Below are 12,724 nucleotides of genomic sequence, written 5' to 3'. Positions count from 1 at the left end.
ATTTCAAACTTTGAATTTTCATGCCCTTAAATCAGAGAGATATGTCACACAAAATAGTTAACAAATAACATTTCCCACATGTCTACTTTACATCAGCACAATTTTGGAACAAAGTTTTTTTTATTAGTAAGTTATAAGGGTTAAAAGTTGACCAGCGATTTCTAATATTTCCAACAAAATTTACCAAACCATTTTTTTAGGGACCACATCACATTTGAAGTGACTTTAAGGGGCCTTTATGACAGAAATTCAAAAGTGACACCATTCTAAAAACTGCACCCCTCAAGGTGCTCCAAAACCACATTAAAGAAGTTTATTAATCCTTCAGGTGCTTCATAGGAATTTTTGGAATGTGGAAAAAACAATGAGCATTTAACTTTTTTTCACAAAAATTTTACTTTAGACCCACTTTTTTTTTATTTTTGCAAGGGTAACAGGAAAAAATAAACCCTAAAATACACTGCTCAAAAAATAAAGGGAACACTTAAACAACACAATGTAACTCCAAGTCATTAACACTTTTGTGAAATCTACCTGTCCAACTATGAAGCAACGCTGATTGTGAATCAATTTCTCCTGCTGTTGTGCAAATGGAACAGACAACTGGTAGAAATGATCGGCAATTAGCAAGATACCCCCTATAAAGGAGTGGTTCTGCAGGTGGTGACCACAGACCATTTCTCTGTTCTCATCCTTTTTAGCTGTTGTTTTGGTCACTTTTTCATTTTGCCATTGCTCTCACCCCTAGAGGTACAGTAGCATGAGGCGGTGTCTACAGTACAACCCACAGAATTTGCTCAGGTAGCGCAGTTCATCCAAGATGGCACATCAGTACGAGCTGTGGCAAGAAGGGTAGCTGTGTGTCCAGAGCATGGAGCAGATACCAGGAGATGTGGAGGGAGCCATAGGAGGGCAACAACCCAGCAGCGGGACCGTTACCTCCTCCTTTGTGCAAGGAAGATCAGGAGGAGCACTGCCATAGTCCTGAAAAATGACCTCCAGCAGGCCACAAATGTGCATGTGTTTGCACAAACGCTTAGAAACCAACTCCATGAGGGTGGTATGAGAGCCCGACGTCAACAGATGGGGGTTGTGCTCACAGCCCAACACCGTGCAGAAAGTTTGGCATTTGCCACAGAACACCAGGATTGACAAAGTCGCCACTGGCTCCCTGTGCTCTTCACAGATGAAAGCAGGGTTCACACTGAGCACATGTGACAGACGTGACAGAGTCTGGAGACGCCATGGAGAGCGCTCTGCTGCCTGCAACCTCCTTCAGCATGACCTGTTTGGCAGTGGGTCAGTAAAGGTGTGAGGTGGCATTTCTTTGGAGGGCCGCACAGCCCTCCATGTGCTCACCAGAGGTAGCCTGACTGCCATTAGGTACCGAGATGAGATCCTCAGACCCCTTGTGAGACCATATGCTGGTGCGGTTGGCCCTGGGTTCCTACTAATGCTGGACAATGCCAGACCTCATGTGGCTGGAGTGTCTCAGCAGTTCCTGCAAGATGAAGGCATTGAAGCTATGGACTGGCCTGCCCATTCCCTAGACCTGAATCCGATTGAGCACATCTGGTACATCATGTCTCGCTCCATCCACCAACGCCACATTGCACCACAGACTGTCCAGGAGTTGGCCGATGCTTTAGTCCAGGTCTGGGAGGAGATCCCACAAGAGACCATCCGCAACCTCATCAGGAGCATGCCCAGGCGTTGTAGGGAGGTCATACAGGCACGTGGAGGCCACCCACAATACTGAGTCTCATTTTGACTTGTTTTAAGGACATTACATCAAAGTTGGATCAGCCTGTAGTGTGTTTTTCCACTTTAATTTTGGGGGTGACTCCAAATCCAGGCCTCCATTAGTTAATAAATTGGATTTCCATTGATGATTTTTGTGTGATTTTGTTGTCAGCACATTCAACTTTGTACAGAACAAAGTATTCAATGAGAATATTTCATTCATTCATATCTAGGATGTGTTATTTGAGTGTTCCCTTTATTTTTTTGAGCAGTGTATACTGTGCAATTTCTCATGAACAAGCTGATACCCAATATGTGGGGGAAAACCACTGTTTGGGTGCTTGGGTGCACTGCATGGCTCAGAAGGGAAGGAGTGCAGTTTGACTTTTTGAATGAATAATTTGCTTGAATAATTAGCAGAAGCCATGAAGCGTTTGGGAAGCCCCTGATATGCCTAAACAGTAGAGATGAGTGAACATGTTCAAAAAACGTTCACCAATTTCAAATTCGGCACAAACATTGCACATTCGAATCTGTGATCAAACACATGAGCATTTTTACTTAAAATCAGAAAAATTCAGCAAAAGTGCAGGAAATGATTGCGTTTCCACTACAGTATTTTTATCACTTTGGCTAGGATAGTGGTGCTGTATGATGAGCGGGGGGAACGTGTTTGATAAGGGGAGGGGGTGGAGTGAGGTCAGAGGAGCAGTGTGCTTGTAATCTAATTTTTTTTCCCCCTAACTTTATGTGTGCAAATTGCGTCTAGCCAATCAGGGTGCAGGAACAATCCACAATGTCCAGACACAAGGGCTTGTGCCATTGGCTGCTGAAATCACGTGTCCCTCTCGATATAAAGGGGGGACATGTTGTTTTAGCGCCATTTTGTCAGTATAACATGTCAGAAATAGTGATGAGCGAGCACTAAAATGCTCGGGTGCTTGAAGCTCGGGTCGAGCACATTGGAAAACTCGGGTGCTCGACCTGAGCAACGAGCCCAATGTAAGTCTATGGGAAACTCAAGCATTTTTCTGGCAGTCCCCCCCGGTGGTCTGCAGAAGGTCAAAAATTACCCAAATCGATGGGAACAGTGCTCAATTAAACGTCAGGCAGGCAGAATAAATAGGCAGACAGGCAGGCAGGGTATATAGGAGGGTGCATGAAAAACATAGCAGGGCACTTGGAACACTCTAGTGCCCTCCAATTTTCATGCACCCGTCTCTTTAAAAAAGCCGTCCGGCAGTTCATCAGCAGCATACACCGGTACCCGACAATTTAGAACAGACAGAATAGAGCATCACACATAGATTAGATAGATGGAAACATGTCAGTCACATATATAATAAGTACAGTGACAGTGTTGGTTACTGTACTTGTCATTTAGTGTTAAAATAAAGGATTTATTTAAAAAAAAATTGGCGTGGGAACCCCCGTAGTTTTAGTCTCTAGCGGAGGTTAAGCAGACGGCTGGGGCAGATGTTTGAAGCCTGGGAAGGGGGTAATACCCACGGAGCTTCCCAGACTACTAATATCAGTCCCCAGCTGAATACCTAGCCTTTACTAGCTATTAAAATGGGGGACCCCAAAAAAACTGATGTGGGGTCCCCCTATTTTAATAGCTAGCAAAGGCTAGGCAGACAGCTGGGGGCTGAAATTAATAGCCCAGGAAGGGTGCCATGAATATTGGCCCCCTCCCAGGCTAGAAACACCAGCCCTCTGCCGCCCCAGAAATGGCGCTTTCATAGGATGTGCCAATTCAGGCACTTAGCCTCGCTCTTCCCACTGCCCTGTAGCAGTGGCAGTGGGGTAATAGGGCTGGGGTTGATGTCAGCTTCTAATGCCAGCTGACATCAAGCCCAGGTTAGTAATGGAGAGGCGTCTATAAGACACCCTCATTACTAACCCCATAGTGAAAGTTAAAAAAAAACACCAACACCCAGAAAAAAATCCTTTAATTGAAATAAACACACATTCCTTTAATGTTCTAAATTAAACTCTACTTACCGTATCGCCCATTCCATCTGAAGCTAATGTCTTCTGCAATAAAAGTAAAATAATAAACCAACCTCATCCTTACCTTTCCATGGTTCCCAGGACAGCTTCAGCTCTTCTACATTGACATGACAGGCTGGATCGCAGCAGAATTCAGAGAGTGGCAGACAGAGAGTGGCAGACAATCCCTGCATGATTGGCGCTCTAAAGAGCGCCAAACATGCAGGACGGGGACCAGAGCTCCCGCCCGAGCATCGCGCAAGTACTCGGCGACCTCCGAGCATGTCGAGTACTGAGATGCTCGGGCGAATACCGAGCAGTGGCGAGCATGCTTGCTAATCACTAGTCAGAAAGGCTGCTCCTGACCCTGGCTCTGGATACTGAGAGATTTTAGCTAGTTAGCTAGGAGGTTGCGACAAAGACAGCAGGGCACATTTCTGCATAGAACTCTGTTGTGCACTTCTTCCATTGTACTCCATGCACGAGTAGACCTTTAAAAATCTAATTTTGCCTGTTACTAACATGATACAGCATGCCATATCTCAGCTTGATATTTTGTGGTGGTGAAATTCAGCTTTATACAGAGCTCGTTCAGAGTCAGACAGCTGAAGAGTTGTGGACAGCTATCCAGACCGAGTTTGAGCAATGGCTGTCTCCGTTGAACCTGGAGCCAGGGAAGGCTGTGTGGAATAACGGTGCGAACCTGGTGGCATCCCTATACCGAGGCAAGCTCACACATCCTCAACCTGGTGGTACAGTGATTTCTCCACCACTATCCTGGCCTGGATGAGCTGCTTCAGAAAGCACGGAAGCTGTGTGCTTATTTCCACCATTTACACCCCTCAGGTCATCGACTTGCATTGATACAGAGGTCTTTGTCCATGCCAATTAACCAGTTGATATGCGATGTGCAGAGATGGTGGAATTCCACTCAGCACACGTTGCAGTGACTGTTGCATCAGCAACGAACGCTGATGCAGTATGTCATGTCATATAGCATGAGCAGTATGGACATGAGGCATATCACGTTTATGAAGTGGGTCCAGATTAAGGACCTCTGCACCCTTCTGCACAGTTTTGAAATGGCTACTAAGATGGCTAGCGCTGATGATGCCATCATCAGCATCACTATTCCGGTCATCTACATGCTGGAGCAGACTTTGAATAGCCTGCAGGAGGAGGTAGTGGTCCCAGAGGAAGAGGAGAAAGACAAGGAGGATACGCAAGAGACAGCTATGTCTCAAAGTTCCAGACTGTCGGCACACAGTTGGTGCCAAGGGAGGGTGGATTACAGCAATCAAGAGGGGCTGGTGATATCAGACAAACTGTTAGAAGGTGCAGAAGCCGAGGAACAAATGGAGGAGGAAGAGGTGATGGGCAAGCAATAGTCAGGAGATGAAGAGGATAATCATTCCCTCTCTGTTGTTCGTGGTTGGTGGAGGGGACGGAGGAAAGAAGCATCAGTGTTACCCAGCCACCAACACAGCATGGCCTTGGACCTCATGGTGGAGCCCAACATATGAGTGCCTTCTTGCTGCACTATCTGCAACATGATAGTTAGGATTCAAAATAGTGCTGTCTACTGGGTTGCCACTCTGTTAGATCCATATTATAAGACTAAATTTTGCCAGATGCTTCCCGCCCTGGAAAGGGACCCAAGAATGCTGGAGTATCGAAACACACTTTTACACAACCTTAAGAGAGGTTTTCCCCAAGACAGCAGTGAGTCACACAGTGTGCATCACACTATAAACTTCCAACCTCCGGAATGCCAATTCATCAATGCCAAAAAATTAGCCGCAGCAGTGAAAGTGGCAGAAGCAATTTTTTTTACACCAGCTCGTGCACCAGCACAACAGAGTACAAGTTTAACACGTGGTGAACAACTGGGGAGGATGGTGCTGGAGTATCTAGAGCTCAATATCAATGCCATCAGGGAGAGTTTGGACCCTTTTACATTTTGGTCTTCAAAAACGGAAGAGTGGCCTGAGCTTGCCTGTCAAGCCTTGGAGGTTTTGGACCCAGCGGCAACCTCCTTCCTGCTGCTGATTGACACACCCTTGCCTGGGAGTTAAAAACACTCAGTTTGCTCGAGGGAATTGCCGGTGATACTTTTATGTACCTTTGTGCATGCTTGGAGCATTAGCAGCATTAGCTAGGGAGAGATTTATACTGCGAAATAGTTAATGTAGGGTCTTTAAAGCCTGCCAAATCAAACAAACAGTCCGTCTCAGGACTAATATCTATCCCAGATATCAGGCAGGCAGGCTGTATAGGAGACGCAGTGGTTATACCAACAAACACTGCATTACAGTCCTGTGTGCTCCTGCTGGTCAAATTTATAGACTTAGCCCCAGGTCTCAGGGGCCAGGAAAAATCCTTTTTTTTTCATCTAAATCCTGTTGTTGCTTTTTTTCCTCAGTCAGACTGTACAAATACCCATCTTATTAACCTTTTGGTATTCCCCCCCCCCCCCAAAAAAAAAAAATTTAGTTTGTCTGTGAGTGTTCAGTCTGTTTAAAAGAGTCTGGTGTAGGCCAGAGAACTAGAACTGTGTTTTTCCTCTTCCACAGTTCAAATCTGGGTGTTATCAACCTGCTTGCCTTTTTCCCATAAAAAAAAACAGTTTGAGTGTGTCGCTGACTGTTCAGACACCAATATATCTATTTTAACAAGTCTGGTATACACCAGGAAATTATAACTGTGGTTTTTCAGTTCCACGGTTCAAATCTCTGCATATCTACTTTTTTGTCTTTTTTGCATAAAAAAAAAACATTTTCAGTGCCTCGCTGACTGTTCAGACACCAATATATCTGTTTAAAAGAGTCTGGTGTAGGCCAGAGAACTAGAACTGTGGTTTTCCTCTTCCACGGTTCAAATATGGGTGTTATCAACCTGCTTGCCTTTTTTCCATAAAAAAAAACAGTTTGAGTGTGTCACTGACTGTTCAGACACAAATATATCTATTTAAACAAGTCTGGTGTTATCAACCTGCTTGTCTTTTTTCCATAAAAAAAAACAGTTTGAGTGTGTCGCTGACTGTTTAGACACAAATATATCTATTTTACCAAGTCTGGTATACACCAGGAAATTATAACTGTGGTTTTGCAGTTGCACGGTTCAGATCTCTGTAATATCCACTTTTTTGTTTTTTTTGCACAAAAAAAAAAAAAATTTTCAGTGTCTCGCTGACTGTTCAGACACCAATATATCTGTTTAAAAGATTCTGGTGTAGACCAGAGAAATAGAACTGTGGTTTTCCTCTTCCACGGTTCTAATCTCCTTTTTATTACCCTTTTGCCATTGATAGTGCGAGTGTAAGCTGTTTTACTTAATTTACAATGGGCAAGGTGCGTGGCAAGGGATGTGGAACTGGACATTCTGGTGATGGTGCGTGCAAAGGACGGGGCCGTGGCCAAGGTGAAAATGTGCCACAACCAATAGCCACATCTTCTCGCTCCCAGCTCTTGACCGAATTACTAGGGAAGCACACAACAACAAGACCACTATTGCGAACTGATCAGTGTGAACAGGTTATTAATTGAATAGCAGATAATACTTCCAGTTACCTGGGCACCACCACCTCCGGTCTGTCTTCGGCACGTTCAAGTGTTAGTAGCCGTGTGTCTCGACCGCATACTCCTCCTCACCCTGATGCTCCTTCTTCCCACCATGCCAAGTGTCGTCAGACAGCAACTGATCCCACAGTTGGATACTCTGAAGAGCTGTTCACTGGTCCATTTCCATATTTGGGCCCCTCGCCTGCTCCACTTGAAGTGGTGGAAAAGGAGATCCTATGTAGCAAAGGCCAAATATTTGAACAGCCACGGCCACAGGAAGGCGACACTGGCAATTTGTCACAAGAGGTGGACGATGACGAGACACAATTGCCACAAAGTGAGGAGGAGGACCGTAGTGGGGAAGTGGAAGAGGAGGAGGTGGTGGATGATCTAGTAACTGACCCAACGTGGCAGGAGGACATGCAGAGTGAGGCCAGAAGCACACAGGGTGAGGGAAGCAGAGTACCCCAACAGACAGGAAGAAGCAGTGTAGTCGCGGCACACAGAAGGCAACAGTTCCCCTTAACACCAACACGAGGGACGTTGCCAGTACAACCTGTAGGTCTTCCAGAGTCTGGAATTTTTTTAAAGACTCTGCTGATAACCCCAAAAAGGCCATTTGTACCACCTGCCAGGTCAGCATCAGCAAGGGTGACAAAACTACCTGCCTGACCACCACCAGCATGATCAGGCACATGTCAGCAAAGCACCCGATTTTGTGGGGCGAACACCAGGGTCCACGACCAGTGTCAGTGGATGTCACCACTGCTTCTTCCGGTGTTGTGCGTGTAAGTGAACCCCCTGTTGTGTGTGCAAGGCAATCCTCTGTCCATACTGGATGCAAAGATGCCCTCTCCTCTCAGTCTTCACTTGTTATTGAAGTTTCTCAAGAAACAGCATCAACGTCCACGTCCACGTCCCACCGCAGCTTTCAATTGTCCATATCCTACACCTTTAAACAAAAGCGTAAATTCGCAGCCAACGCACCACAGGCCACAGTCCTAAATTCGCACATTTCACGACTGCTTGCGTTGGAAATGCTGCCTTTTAGTCTGGTGGAGACGGAATCCTTCCGCAACCTTATGGCGGTGGCCGTACCTCGGTACTCGGTCCCCAGCCGACACTATTTTGCCCGGTGTGCCATCCCCGCACTACACAAGCACGTGTCCCAAAACATCTGCCGTGCCCTCAACAACGCAGTTACTGGGAGAGTCCACCTGACAACAGACACGTGGACATGTGCTTGTGGCCAGGGATGGTCGATCTCCCTGACGGCACACTGGGTAAACATAGTGGAAGCCCAGTCGGACCTTGGGATGGAACACATCCTCCCCACACCGAGGATTGCGGGCCCTATGTCAGTCAGAGTTGCCCCCACAGTGTATAGCTCCTGCGCATCATCCTCCTCCTCCTCCTCATGTTCAGCCTCCATCTCAGATATCACCACATCATTTACAAGCTGGAAGCACTGCAGTACTGCCTCAGCCAAGCAGCAACAGGCTGTGCTGAAACTCATAAGCTTAGGTGCTAAATCTCACACTGCTTGTGAGTTGTGGACAGCTGTGAAAGAGCAGGAAGATCTGTGGCTGAGACCGCTGAACCTACATCCAGGCATGGTCGTGTGTGACAATGGCCGTAACCTGGTGGCGGCTCTGAGGCGAGGCGAGATCACACACGTACCATGCCTGGCTCATGTGCTTAACCTCGTGGTTCAGCGGTTTCTTAAATCGTACCCCGAGTTGCCAGATCTGCTCGTCAAAGTACGCCGCCTGTCAGCTCATTTTCGGAAGTCGGCTACAGCTTCCGCTGCCCTTGCTGTGTTGCAGCAGCGTTTGCAGCTTCCGGCACACCGACTGGTGTGTGATGTCCCCACACGTTGGAACTCTACCCTCCACATGTTGCAAAGGATTTGTGAGCAGAAGAGAGCAGTTGTGGAGTACCAGCTGCAACAAGGCTGTCGATATTCAGGTCAGACTCCACACATAAGACCTCAGGAGTGGACCTGGATGTCTGACATATGTACCATCCTGACAAACTTTGAGGAGTCCACCAAGATGGTGAGTGGCTATGACGCCATCATTAGCGTCAGCATTCCACTTGTCTGTCTTTTGCAACGCTCTCTGCAGAGAATTAAAGAGGAGGCATTGCAGCCAGAGTATGATGAGATGGATAAAGAAGCCGTAGCGGGCGATTACATGCAGCCCAGCCTCATCTCATCCCAAAGTTCATTGGGGGACAATGAGGGAGAGGAGGAGGAAGTACAGGAGCTGGTATCATGCACTGTAGACGTTAGTACCTGTACAACTGTCATACCGTCGGTTCAGCGTGGGTGGCCTGAGGACAGGGGGGAGGAGGAGGAGAGCATGGTCAGTCGTCATCTTGGTGAGGACACGGAAGTCTTGCCCTTTACCAGTCTGGCACGCATGGCTGACTTTATGTTACACTGACTTAACCGTGACCCTCGCGTTGTCAAAATGTTGGGTGACAGTCATTACTGGTTGGAGACACTTTTAGACCCCCGCTACAAGGAGAACTTTCACTCTCTTATTCCTGAGGTGGAGAGGTCTACAAAAATGGGGCAGTACCAGAAGGCCCTTGCTGCAGAACTGTTAAAAAAAATTCCCATCTGAACACGCTAGCGGCAGAGGTCACAGTTCGTTGACCAACAAAGGCGTACAGGCGATAGAGACGCAACTCCAATCCAGCAGAGGCAGGGGAACATTGTCAATGTTCTGGGACAGTTTTCTGAGACCCGCCCAGCTTACAGGCCCTGAGGCGCGGGATACTTTCACAAGGAGTGGAAAGTTTCAAAAGATGGTGAGGGAGTACCTTGCCGACCGTACCAGCATCCTCCGTGATTCCTCTGTGCCTTTTAATTATTGGGCATCCAAGCTGGACACTTGGAATGAACTCGCTCTGTACGCCTTGGAGGTCCTGGCCTGCCCTGCCGCTAGCGTGTTATCGGAGCGTGTTTTTAGTGCCGCTGGGGGAATTATAACTGATAAGCGCACTCGCCTGTCAACTGACAATGCTGACAAGCTGACCCTTATCAAAATGAACAAGGGCTGGAATGGGCCAGACTTCTCATTTCCACCAAATGACAGCAGAGTAACATAAAGTCAAATCCACTGTGTTTTTTTCAGGAGGTGTATTCACATGCACCGCTTCACACCCACACATGGGTATACGCTTCCTCAATTCGTCTTTTTTTTGCTCTTCTCCTTATCCTCAGACTCCACCACCACTATACCACCAGGGTGACTGTGGTCCGTGTTGCCAGCATTGCAAGTTCCTCCGTCCTAATTTTTGGCAACTTTGGTTTGGAAGGCATAGGCAAAGACTATGGGACACCCACTCCCCAATAAGGGGAATAAAGTTTGCAATATGTTGTACTGTATGGCTCTTGTAAGGGGCATTAAAACCATCTTGTTAATCTTCTGTGACTTCCACCACTTTTCCAAGGGGCATTAAAACCATCTTGTTAAGCTACTGCGACCTCCACCACTTTTCCATGGGGCGTTAAAACAGTCTTGTTAAGATACTGTGACCTCCACCACTTTTCCAAGGGGCATTTAAACCGTCTTGTTAAAAAACTCTGGACTCCACAGTAGTGTTGAGCCACCCCCGTAGTGTTCGAGTTCGGTTCGGTTCGTCGAACACCCGTGTGTTCGCCGAACTGTTCGTCGAACTGTTCGTCGAACACCTTCGAACACCGTTAAAACCAATAGCAGGCAAACAAAAACACATAGAAACACATAGAAAACACCTTCAAAGGTGTCCAAAAGCTGACAAACTGCTCAGAAGACACAACTAACACATGGAAAAGTGACAAGTACATATAGTCATGAGAAAAGAAAAGAGGTGGAGGAGTAAAAGGAGGGGGAGACACAGATATAGGCATGTCATGCCCTTCTCAAATCCTAAAAGTGAGAAGCCGACACGTTCAGTTCCCTCCTGCCCGTGCCACCTCCGTGTCGCCGGGTTTGTGCCAGAGCCGCGGTGAACCCTGACGGCCAGCCCCCCTCTCCCAATACTGGTGCCTGTCCGCTGGTGGGTCGAGCGAGCCCCCCTGTGGTGGAGGCAGCTCTAAGCTTTTTAATTTAAATTGTCTCTCTAATTTGAATGAATACACTTTAAATCCATTTACAAGGATCTATTGGAGGGCAAGTCTCATGCCAGCAGCCGCGTAATTCCAGCTCCAGTAGCATCCACTAAAGCTGCTGCAGTTAAAAAGCTTTTATAAGGATCGAGCTCGGCTGTCCACCGCAAGGCATCATCCTGCCAGTCCCAGCCCCTATGCCTTGGGGTGCCTCCTGATGCTCTTCACTGAGTATCCCATGGTCCCGAAGCATTTCCTTTGAAAAAATTAAGTGTCCAAACTACAGGTGGTGTAGCTTGCTTAACAGCCGGGATAATCCGCTGACTAGCAGACACTGCTACTAGGCACAAAGTATTTCCTGGGCTAGATGCAGTTAAAAATTTGTAATTAGATACTCTCGTTGGATGCTGAGAAAGCATTCCATAGAGTCTACTGGCACGCCATATATGATTCTCTTAAAAAGCTTGGGGTAGGGGTCTAGGGGACCCTTTTATAGCCAAAATCACGGCCCTGTATCGCAATACGTCACCTAGGCTGAAGATAAATGGAACTGTAGCACCCTGAGGGCTCGGTTGCTACAGAGGTATTGCACCTCACCCAGAGGTGTGATATCTCACTCTCAGGTAAGGATGGAGTGTGGATCAGGACCCGACACCTGCATGCATTACACCACATTGCCGTGGGGCAGGGTGACCAATATGCCTCTGAGATGGGCACGACAGTCCCTGTCCCTGGCTGGAGTGGGGGGAGGGAACACTGAGGAAGGGGAACCCTGTAGTGCAGGAGCAGGGAGGAAGCAGTTCCTGGGTGCATTGAGAAGGGAGTATAAAAGGTGGGCACCATCTTAGTTCAGTGCAGAGAAGTCTGAGCAGAAGTGGCAGGGAGCAGGGGCTCTGCATGAGCTCTGCTCCGGAGGCGGGCCTAGTAACAGAGGCCCAGGCCTGGAAGAGGGAGAAGGAAGGAAGAGGAGCGGAGAAGGCTCCAGGAACGAGGAACGAAGGGATCCCAGGGGTGAGGATGGGCGAGTCACCACCGCACGCCCGAATCCACCTGCATGGAGGGGTCAGGCCAAAGGGGGAGACCGGTCCCCGAAACTAGTGGAGGCAGGAAATGACCCTCAGCTAGAAACCGGAGGCTGTGACATTTTATGTGGCGCAGCCCCTCGCTACACCCGCTAGGAGGGCAGCACATAGGGTCAGGGAAACTGGCGCCAAGTTTACCAAGAGGAGGCCCGAGGCAGCCGGACAGAAGGGTTGGTAAGAAAGGCCAGACAAAGGACACACAAAGGGGGTCCTATGAAGCGCTCCAAAGTTATCTGGGAGTTGTCTGA

This window comes from Phyllobates terribilis, unplaced genomic scaffold, assembly GCF_046119375.1.
Source record: "Phyllobates terribilis strain yellow unplaced genomic scaffold, ASM4611937v1 Scaffold_3__8_contigs__length_932513732, whole genome shotgun sequence".
NCBI classification, from domain to species: Eukaryota; Metazoa; Chordata; class Amphibia; order Anura; family Dendrobatidae; genus Phyllobates; species Phyllobates terribilis.
This window is presented reverse-complemented; position numbering follows the sequence as displayed.